This window comes from Brassica oleracea, chromosome C9 (assembly GCF_000695525.1).
Source record: "Brassica oleracea var. oleracea cultivar TO1000 chromosome C9, BOL, whole genome shotgun sequence".
NCBI classification, from domain to species: domain Eukaryota; kingdom Viridiplantae; phylum Streptophyta; class Magnoliopsida; order Brassicales; family Brassicaceae; genus Brassica; species Brassica oleracea.
In genome coordinates, this window is record NC_027756.1 from 47,768,607 (window position 1) to 47,779,394 (window position 10,788).

At 36.0% G+C, this 10,788-nt stretch overlaps 1 pseudogene; it reads right to left on the reverse strand.

Moving 5' to 3' along the window:
• Positions 1-8,011: 8,011 nt before the first annotated feature.
• The window catches only part of LOC106315219, a 6,103-nt pseudogene continuing 3,326 nt past the window's right edge, over positions 8,012-10,788 (reverse strand).

Below are 10,788 nucleotides of genomic sequence, written 5' to 3' on the forward strand. Positions count from 1 at the left end.
AAAACATAGCCATTCTTAAATATTTTTTGAATAAATAATTATTTTTAAATTTAATCAACTGAAAATAATATCCGTACAATTGTGTGAGTCAAATTTTAGTTTTATTGATGCATGTTATATATTAGTGCTGCATGTTTTAGGTAACATTTTAATGATGCACGTTTTTAAAAATCTCCGTTATTAAAATTATGCACATAAGGATAACTCATGAGTTTTTTTGGTTGATTAAATGACATTATGTCCAAATTTATTTAAGAATATTTCATTAAGGTAACTGAAAAAGACAAACAATAAAATAGGAAGTTTAAATTCATTTAAGCATATTTCATTAATGTAACTGAAAAGACAACTAATAAATTAGGCAGTTTTATTCGTTTTAGGATATTTCATAAATGCAACTGAAAAAGACAAGTAAAAAAAAATGGAGTTTAATTAATGAAATAAAAACATTTTCAAATGGGTACTTCTCTTTTAATAATATAGATTGGAAAAGTAACCTTAAAATATATATCTCTAGTAATCATACTAACAAAGCTTATTAGAATAATTGATTTGGGCTATTTGGTTATGATATTAAAATTAGTATCATTTGTAACCCAAAAAATAATGGACCTAAAAACAAATCAAATTAATAGCTAGTAAGGAAAGGGTTGAAACAATCGCATATTAATAGCTAAAATTTTGTTAGTTGTGAAATTTTTGTATGCATCCTAGAATATACTCCACGATTTTATTTCAAAATAGATCCATTTGTTAGTTGCTTATGGAATTGAGGTTGTTAAATATAAGATTTTTTACCTGATCTGCAAGATTAGGAACAAAAACAATGTTGTGGTAGTTGATTGATACCGAATTTTATGATGATTGCTTAATCATAGGAATATATTATGAAAGGTAATTATTTTTAGGTTAATAATAAATGTTTGACGTGATTGCAAGATCAATAACCACATAAGGATTTTGTGGTAGTTTAGTGATATATATCGTATTTGCTTAAATATAGGAATATATTTTCTAAGGTAACTTGTTTTGGAAAATAATAAATGAATAGTTTTGATTTTGAATTAAACAATTTATATTGAAAAAATTGTTTTGTGTAAGTTAGTATTGTCGTGGAATTACATGATTTCTAGTAATACTGATAAAAACTATGATCTTAATGTATGACATATATTTGTATCTATCTAATAAACTGGTTTTGATCTGCAGACCAAAACTACTAATCTGATGCGATGAACTAAGAAAGTATGACAATTTTTCTCGATGGTTTATAATGGTATATACAACGGTATGAAGGTAACCAGAAATTGTAGTTTGATTGTTTTGTAATATAAATGTTTAGTAATGTTTGTAATTGATGGTTTAGTAATAAGACAAAATTGTTGACAAAAAAAAAAAAAATGACAAAACGTTTGGGTTTTATTTTATGTATAAAACGATTGGTATTAAAGTGTTAGCATGTGGTTTAGTAATGATCTTTGAAATTTTATGGTGTAATAATTCACCCAACGTGTTTCTCAGTTTAGGAAATAAGGAAAACAATTCGATTTAGAAAAAAAGGAAACAGTGAATTTAATGTCAATAGCATATGTTGGTAAATATTGTGAAAAAGGTAGGACTAAGTACAAAATGTACTCCTGTTTTCATAGTTTAGATAAATAAAATAAAATATCAATTATCATAAAGACCGTCTCTTATTGGGGTACACAAGAGACGGTCTCTTTTCCTTCCTTTCCCCTGTAGCTTCTTCTTCTCCATCTCACTTCTCTCATGCTTCCTTCAAAATGGAGTCACTCCTCCACGCGTCTTCGTCTGTAAGAAGAAGAAAAGCAAGAAAGACGACAGCCACAGCTTCTCCTCGAGACCTGACGAAGTCACAGCCCGTTTCCTGAATCCATTCTTTTCAAAGAGGTTTTGATTTCTCTCTCTCAGTTAGCTCATGAGAACGAAGAAGATAGTAATTGGTTACTCTGTTATCCTCTGTTTCTGGTCCAATCATTTGATGCTGAAAGTTTTGTGCTTTTTTGTTTATATGAATTGGCTCACCCTTGTGAAGTTTGATAGAGAAAAATTGATGTAGTCTTCTCACTCTCAATGATCTCACATACTGCTTCGGAGTAAAAATCCTCAAAAGTATATATATCTGTGTTGATTGGTGTAGAGAAATCGAAAATCATCCAATTGATTATTGAATCGATTAGTAAAAGAATCAATTTTGTAATGTTTTTGACAGGAAGGATGAATGGTTCTCGTAAGCAATCAATCGTCTACGCTGTTCGAGTTACCAATCGCTAAAAGAAAGCAGCGTCGCTTGCTCTGACACGACGACGGACGAAGCAAGAAGCTTAACGATGCGGCGCAGATTGATCGGCCGATGTTGAAACGTCCGTTCAAAGTGGCAGCGACGGCAAAATTGCCGACGTTTCTGCCGAGAGATGTTGAGAGAATCAAAGACACGTTTGCTCTGAATCGAGAGGCTTCCCGTAAAAGTGAATGTTTCTTCTTCTTACACGTTGACATAGAATCAATAACTCTTTATGATCATTTATTGTAATTTGGAAACGTGTAGGTTAGCTTCTCGGAAGATAGAATCATGAGCAGTTGCGTGACGCCACTGGTGAGGAAAGAGTCAAGTCTTGTGGTGCTTCTTCACGGATTTGATAGGTACTAGTAGTACCATACTACTAAATCTAAAGCCTTGTAACTGCTATGGTTAGTCCTAAGAATACCAGTGAATGATTTTATTTTTCATGTTTCCTATGAAGCTCAGTAGAGAGATGCTGTAAAATAGTATTTGAATTTTAACTTCATTGATGTGTTTTCTATCCATTTGATTACTTGTATGGGTTTCTCTCCATTTTTTTTATTTATGTAACCACCGTAATTCAAATGATGTTGCTCTTTGAATTTTAGTTTTTCAAGTATTGGTATTTGAGGGAAGCTGCTAGGATGGGTGTGCAACAGGCTCTAAGGAGCATCGATGCGTTCCCAAGAGCAGAGTGAAAGTCTAAAGTCTCACAAGTACCATACTGGGAGTGATTGTGAAGTGCTTGTCCATTTTGTGAGTACCATTTCTTGCTTCCGTAGATAGATAGATGTTGTGTGTGTTTGTTTCGTGTTGTGACATATACATAACCTTCAAAAGCTAAATATATGTAATGATGTCTACAAACAAAGTTATAATATATATATATATATATATATATATATAATGATGATTCCGTCTCCTTTTATGTATACATTTACCTGTGTTCCTATATTATTTTGTGTACATGTGTGAGTATCAACAACTATGATCTCTAAAAACAAACTTGTGTTGAAAATGTTTTATAAATTTTTTTAAGAACCATAATTAAGAGACTTGCAATAAACCACATAAATATTCAAATCTCTTTCTAAGTCTCTTAACTCACTTTTACACTTTAAAAAATTAAATAAAAAACCCTTTAAAGGGTCTAGGGATAATGATGCTTTTAGAGGCTACATGTTCAAATATACTCGTGAGAACTGAGAAGAGCTAATTTACATGATATATATTTTTTCGATAGTGTATGGACCCATGAATCAAAAACCTTGTAATACTAATCATGTGAGTATTTTCGATAATTTCATGAGGTTTTGGCATTCTCACGGACAAAGCTGTCAATATTACTTATTAATGGCCCGACTGGTTTAAACGCAGACGTTGCGGTTGCGGATGCAAATGGTTGCGGTTTCAAGCGTTATTAAGCGTTTTGTATGACTGGTACAAAGTTTGAAAATTGTTGCGTTTGCGGGATATTTATGACTGGTTGATTATAAGATATTGCAGCGGTTTAATAATAAATTATTCATATTAACATATTATAACATTAAAAAAATATATAAAACATACTATTGTAATAAAATATAATAATTATCAGTATAATATGATTTATAAAAATATTATGTTTATTTATAAAAAATTTAAATTAGATGAAAGATATAATTTTAATAAAATTTGTTTTCAAGATTTATATTAAAAAAATTTCAAAAAAAATTTATTTCATTTTATATATGTGTATATCTTTATATGTGTGTATATAAATGTTTAAAAATTCTAATAAATAGTTAGTTTAAAGTTTTTATAAAGTAAATTATGATATTGTTTGTGAATTTTAATTAATATATAAAATATGTATATATTTTTATTTATAATATTTTAATTTTAAAAATTTTAATTTTAAATTTTTTTTGAAAATAATTTTATATTTATTTTTCCACCCGCAACCGCAAACGATAACTGGAACCAGCTTTTGATTTTAAGAGATTCGAAGCAGTTCAGAGCGATTTATAGCGGTTTGTATGATTGTTTCGAAACGCTCTCTACCGCTACCAACCGTCAAAGCTGCGTTTGCGGGTCGTAGCGGAAAAACCAGTCAGGCCATAAGTCTCGTTGACTTAGCATAAGAATCTTCCAGCTTTGAAAGTTCTTAGTTTTTAATCCGTTTTTTCAGTCTTATTGAAAATAATTAGTTGACTACTTGTCTAGATTGAGATCTCGTCTGTGCTCATATCAATTCTACTTTTAATATTATGTGAACCCACATAAGAAAACCAATTCAAAAACTCCAAACACATCTGTTAGAGCAACCTTATTGAATAATATCTGATTTCAACTCTGGAGGAAAAGGTCACGAGTCAGAGAGCAAAAATCCATTGGCTCGATGTGGGTGATGGAAATAATAAGAGTTTTCACAGAGCTGCTAAAGTAAGGGAAGTTCGAAATGCCATAAGAGAGATCAACAGGCTGGATGGATCAGTGGTTGATAATCAGGAAGACATAAAGAAGGAAGCAGTGGAGCATTTCTATAATTTCTTAACTCATATTCCAGCAGATTACAGAGGGGTTAATGTGGCGGAGTTGAAATCTCTATTGAATTATGACTGTTCTGAGGAAGACAGAAGTATGCTATTGAGGGAAGTAACAGCGGAGGAGGTTAAGAAGGTTGTATTTTCAATGGCCACTGAAAAGTCTCCAGGGCCGGATGGTTACACGAGTGAGTTTTTCAAGGCTTCTTGGGGGATTACCGGAGGGGATTTTGTCACCGCAGTTAAATCCTTCTTCGATACAGGATTTTTGCCAAAGGAAATCAACTCAACCATCTTGGCACTAATACCAAAGAAGAATGATGCCATTTATATGAAAGATTATCGCCCTATCTCCTGCTGCAATGTAATCTACAAAGTAATATCCAAACTATTAGCCAACAGAATGAAAATAATCATCCCTCTTTTCATATCTTTGAATCAATCGGCGTTTGTGAAGGATAGACTTTTGATGGAAAATGTCCTTTTAGCGTCTGAACTTGATAAAAGCTATCACAAGGATTCTGTTTCGGAGAGATGTGCAGTAAAGATTGATGTCTCGAAGGTCTTTGATTCTGTGCAGTGGACGTTCTTGTTATATGTCTTGGAAGCTTTAAATTTCACGGAGAAATTTATACTGTGGATAAGGAAATGTATAGAGCTGGCTTCCTTTTCAGTTCAGGTAAATGGGGAATTGGCTGGCTATTTCAATAGTAAGCGGGGTCTGCGTCAAGGCTGCTCGTTATCACCCTATTTTTTTGTCATCTGTATGCAAGTCCTGACTAAACTCCTAGACAAAGCAGCAGTTGAGAAGAGGATAGGGTATCATCCTTACTGCAAGGAGCTGGGTTTGACACATATTTGTTTTGCTGATGATGTCTTGGTTTTCTCAGATGGGAAGAAGAGATCTATAGAAGGCATTCTCGCAGTTTTTCAGGAATTTGCAACCATTTCAGGTGTATCTATCAGTCTGGAAAAATCAACTCTATATCTGGCTGGAGTCAAAGCAGAAGATAGTGCTGCTATACTTGATCAATTTCCGTTTGAAGCTGGATCCCTTCCGGGAAGATACCTAGGCCTTCCACTATTAACCAAGCGAATGAATGCTCATGATTATAGCTCACTTACCTCGAGGATTAGAGCTCGGATCTCCTCATGGACTGCGAGGCACCTCTCCTTTTCTGGTCGGCTCCAACTGATTGGTTCTGTATTATATAGCATCACAAACTTTTGGATGTCGTCTTATAGATTACCAAATCAGTGTATACAAGAAATCAATAGCATCTGCGCGGCGTTTCTCTGGTCTGGGCCGGTGTTGTCTACGCAGAAAGAAAAGATTGCTTGAAAGGATGTATGCAAGCCAAAAGATGAAGGAGGTTTAGGATTGAAAAATCTGACTGAAGCGAATAAAGTGTCATGTTTGAAGTTAATCTGGCGCATTCTTTCAGCGAAATCTTCACTGTGGGTAAAGTGGATTTGAAAATATCTTATAAGGAAGGGCTCTTTTTGGAGTGTTAAGGAGAGAAGTTACTTGGGATCTTGGATGTGAAAAAAGTTACTGAAGCTCAGACCTGTTGCTGCGCAGATGTATAGGGTGGAGATAAATAGTGGCTCCACATCTTTTGTTTGGTATGAGAAATGGTCGCCTCTGGGAATTTTGATTGAAGTAACTGGAGAAAGAGGAAGTATGGATTTGGGCATTCCTATAAATGCCACAGTTGAATGGGCGGTTCAGAGATATAGAGCAAGGAGACATAGAGTAACTACTCTTCAACTGATTGATCAAGAAGTAACTGATCTACAAAACAAAGGTCTTAATCAGTTGGAAGATGTGAGTCTCTGGAAGCAGGAGGATGGGGATTTCAAAGAAAGTTTTAGCACAGCTCAAACTTGGAATCTTATCAGGGAGAAATCGCAGAAAGTGACTTGGAGTAAGGGATTATGGTTTCCTGGAGCCACTCCAAAGTTCTCTTTTCTAACTTGGATAGCTGTTCATAATAGATTAGCAACGGGAGACAGAGTATTGAGATGGAATCCTCAGGCTATATCTACTTTTTGGCTATGCAAAATGGCGGCAGAAACTAGAGATCACATATTTTTCGAGTGCTCTTACTCAAGAGAAGTCTGGTATGAGACCATTAAGGATATAGCGGGAGTTAGAAGACCTTATCAATGGAATAGTGTGATTCAAGATGTAGTGAATGGTCTAAATGGGAGAGTTAAGACTTTTCTACTGAGATATTGTTTTCAAGTTGTAGCCCATGCTATTTGGCAGGAGAGAAATAGAAGAAGAGTTGGTGAATCTTCTCAACCATCCTCTTGCCTGATCGCAAAGCTTGATAAATTGATAAGAAATAGAATCACCTCGTTAAGAAGAAGAAATGGAGGAAAACATGAGAAGACTATGGAGGTTTGGTTTAGTAGAAGCTAATGGAGAAGTGAAGTAGTTTATCTCTTCATAAAGTTTTGTAGAAATGAAGCAGTGAAACTCTGTAAAACAGTTTTTTTGATTTGAATAAAATTTAACATTCTTTCAAAAAAAAAAAAATATCTAAAGATAGAATATAGTAATATTTCAATTATGAGAATTATGTAATTAAATGTTAAAAATTAAATCTATAACAAAGCTACAAGTGGCAGTACAGTATAAAGAGAGGTCCTAAAAGACTCTAAAACCAGAAGCGATTGTTGTTCTCTGTCATCCTTTTTCATATTTTTCTTCTTTTTAAATGTTAGAGCATGATTAACCAAAGAAACCCTTAAGGGTTTTTTAGTGATTATTTAAGTAATTAAAAGTAGTTAAGAGCTTTAGTTAAGAAACCTATAGATTTTGTGCTCCAATGCTGGTTTCTTAATTAAGGGTTCTTAAAAAAAAATTAAACAAGCGTGCTCTCGCCTCTACATGTTACAACCAACGACACACGAATTACACAAGCATGATTATCAATCTGTGGGACAGAAACATACAAGTACAAGACATTACACAAGCGTGTACTCACCTCTGTCAGCAGCACAAGACAGTTTCTTCCGTCTGTGACTCGTGTGCCTCCTCTTGTGTCAAGTTACCTGCTTAGAAAAGAAGACATCACACAAGAAACTTAAACAGAGCTTCTTCTTAAACGTTTGAGCTATGTATTTTTCAGTATCTGCCAACTGAGTCATACCTCTCCAGAGAATAGGAAGCCATAGATTGGTGCTCAAAACTGGCGCCTTGGAGGCCTAGCCTCAGCTTCAGAGACTCTAATCTGCCTCCGGTCCAAATCCTACATATAGCACAAGTAAAAGCATATCAAGAGCAGTTCCATTTATCCCACTGTAAGTGTCAGAAAAGGAAAGATACTTACAGCACCATCTAAAGTTCTGATGGCATTTTGGGCCTCTTGAGCAGAGTTGTACGTCACAAACCCAAAACCTTTCGAACTACCACTGTCTCTGTCGTAGATGACTCTAGCCTCAACAACCTTCCCTTGCTCCCCAAACAAACTCTCCAGCGCCAAAACCTCTGCTTCTCCCTGTCGCAACTTCAGAGGCTGAAGACATAGTCACAAACCCAAAACCTCTGCTTCTCCCTGTCACCTTGTCATAGAATACCTAACAAAGACAACAAAACGAACAATCGGTAAAATCAATCTCAAACAACAACAACACAAAAGATTCAATCTTTATCTCAATTCTCAAAAATCCATAACTCAATTTAAGTCATACCTCAGCCATCTCGACGTTTCCGGCGCTCTCGAAGAGCTGAGCAACCTGAGCACTGTCAACGTTGAAGGGAAGGTTACCGACGAAGAGCTTGAGGTCAGAAGAGAAGGATTGGGGGAGGAGCGTCGTCATCAGCGAAGATGCTGTCTTCTTTGACTGAGAAGTCGTCAGTAACCGCGACGTTACGGACGAAGCGAGACGCGGCGGCGGAGATGGAGATGGAAGAGGAGATCGAGTGGAGATTGAAGGAGATGGAAGGAGGTAGGAGGGAAGCAGAGACGGGTCTGGAGATGGTGAAAAGAAAGGATACGGAGAAGACGAGGAAAGAGAGAAAAAAAATTACAAATGCACGGTTTGGTGACACGTGGGTTAAAAACCCCTTTGGTAATCGGTTGCCGAAATCCTATGTTAAGGATCGGTAACATGCATTTTCTTTATTTTTGATTTAGTTAAATGCCTCATTAATTTTAAAATCTTAAGAAACATGGATAATCATGCTCTTAGATATTTTACTTAGAAATCCTTAATGGACATGCTCTTAGAAAAACCCACGTGTACATGTGGGTCATCTAGTCATCATGTAAGCAAATGGAAGTATTGAGACTATTCTTAGGAACCAAAGGCCACCCTTAATTTGCACATAATCAGGACATCTTTTCGGAGGCATGCGAATAAGTCCTACAATCTGAAGCTCCATTACAGCTCTGAAAAACCGCACTCTATTTGAAACACAATGTTAGGGAAGAACGTTTATGTAAATGCACTGCAAAAATGAATGAATAAACAGAATTTTCCGATAGTCATCTACACGCTCTTCACATAGTCATCTACGCGACCTTCAAACCAGAGTTGTTGCACGGAGATCTAACCATCCCAAAGCTTTTTACCTCTTATCCAATGTTTGCTCACACATGTTCTGGTTGAACGAGTACGATGACTGTATGCGTAGCTTAGGTTTCCATCGGTTACAAATTATAGGGCTCGACACAGTAATGTGGAGTTCCGAAGTTTGGACCGAATGAATCCATCAGCTCTGTTATTAAACTTCATCCTAAGCGCCTCTTAGGAGGCAAAGCTAGAGCTTGAGATTCACCTAGTCTCTTCAATAAGCTTTGTTGAGTTTAAAGCTGATTGTGCTTGTTTCAGCGACACATCAAGTCATATAGGGCTTCGTACTCTCAATGTTGCATACGGTTCTTGAAGAACCCTAAGATATGGAGGATCACTTTAGCTGGGTGTTGGATATGATCCGAGAAGGCAAACAACACTTCTGGAACTGAGATGGATTGAAAGGATCGTCAAGAGATGCAGAATGACTCTTGATATACCCACGATCTAAGGCTAACCACCAAAGAAAGAATGAATGTGTTGGCTAACCACCAAACAACACACAAAGATGAATTGGCTGACCACCAAATCAACAAGCCGGTTCACACCAATGAACTAGCTAAAGAACTCTCTCTCTCTCACTCAGAGAAGAAACAAAATAAACAACCAAAACTGAACTGATTTTATTTATCAAAGGGACTACATATTTATAGTGTTTTGTAGTAAAAGACAATTAAAGAAAATGTGGGAAAACAATGCATAGAAAATACAAATTTGACCAGATCTGAATTAATGAGTCAAAGACTCAGTCTTCCATGCAGATTGGTCAAAGATGGCCCTTCAGATAATGTCCAGGTTCATCCGAACCAGATGGATGCACGGGGTAACGATAAGGACGCTTGCGGGACTGTCCGGATGGTCCGTCGGATGAGAATGCATGTCTGTCTTCGGTTTCTTCACCACCCAAGTCAAGTCTGGCATGATCCACGTCAAGTCTGTTCTGGGATGATCTTTCTCAAGTCTGGCATGATCTTTCTCAAGTCTGGCATGATCCAAGTCAAGTCTGGTACGGTGAAAAACATGAACCTCGGTTGAAATGTTCAGAACGTCCTGAACTCCATGCTGAGCTGGTTCCATGTAATGATCTGTGGACTGCGGCATATCATTCCCTTCCACTTCAAAAAGATTTGTCCTCAAATCTGAAACATTAAAAGGAAAAAGATTATAAGCAAAAGAACCATAATCAGAACGTTGCTCACCTTGAGTTTCTGGTTTGTGAATGGAAGAAGATCCTTCTTTATGACTACATGTTTGCTCTCCACCTGACTCTTCCTTCGGTTCATGTGCATAGTCATCGAAAATTGGTAAAGGGTCTTCTTTTTCTGGCTCGGTTTCAATTTTCTCCAAAGTCACCAACGATTTCTGTTTTTG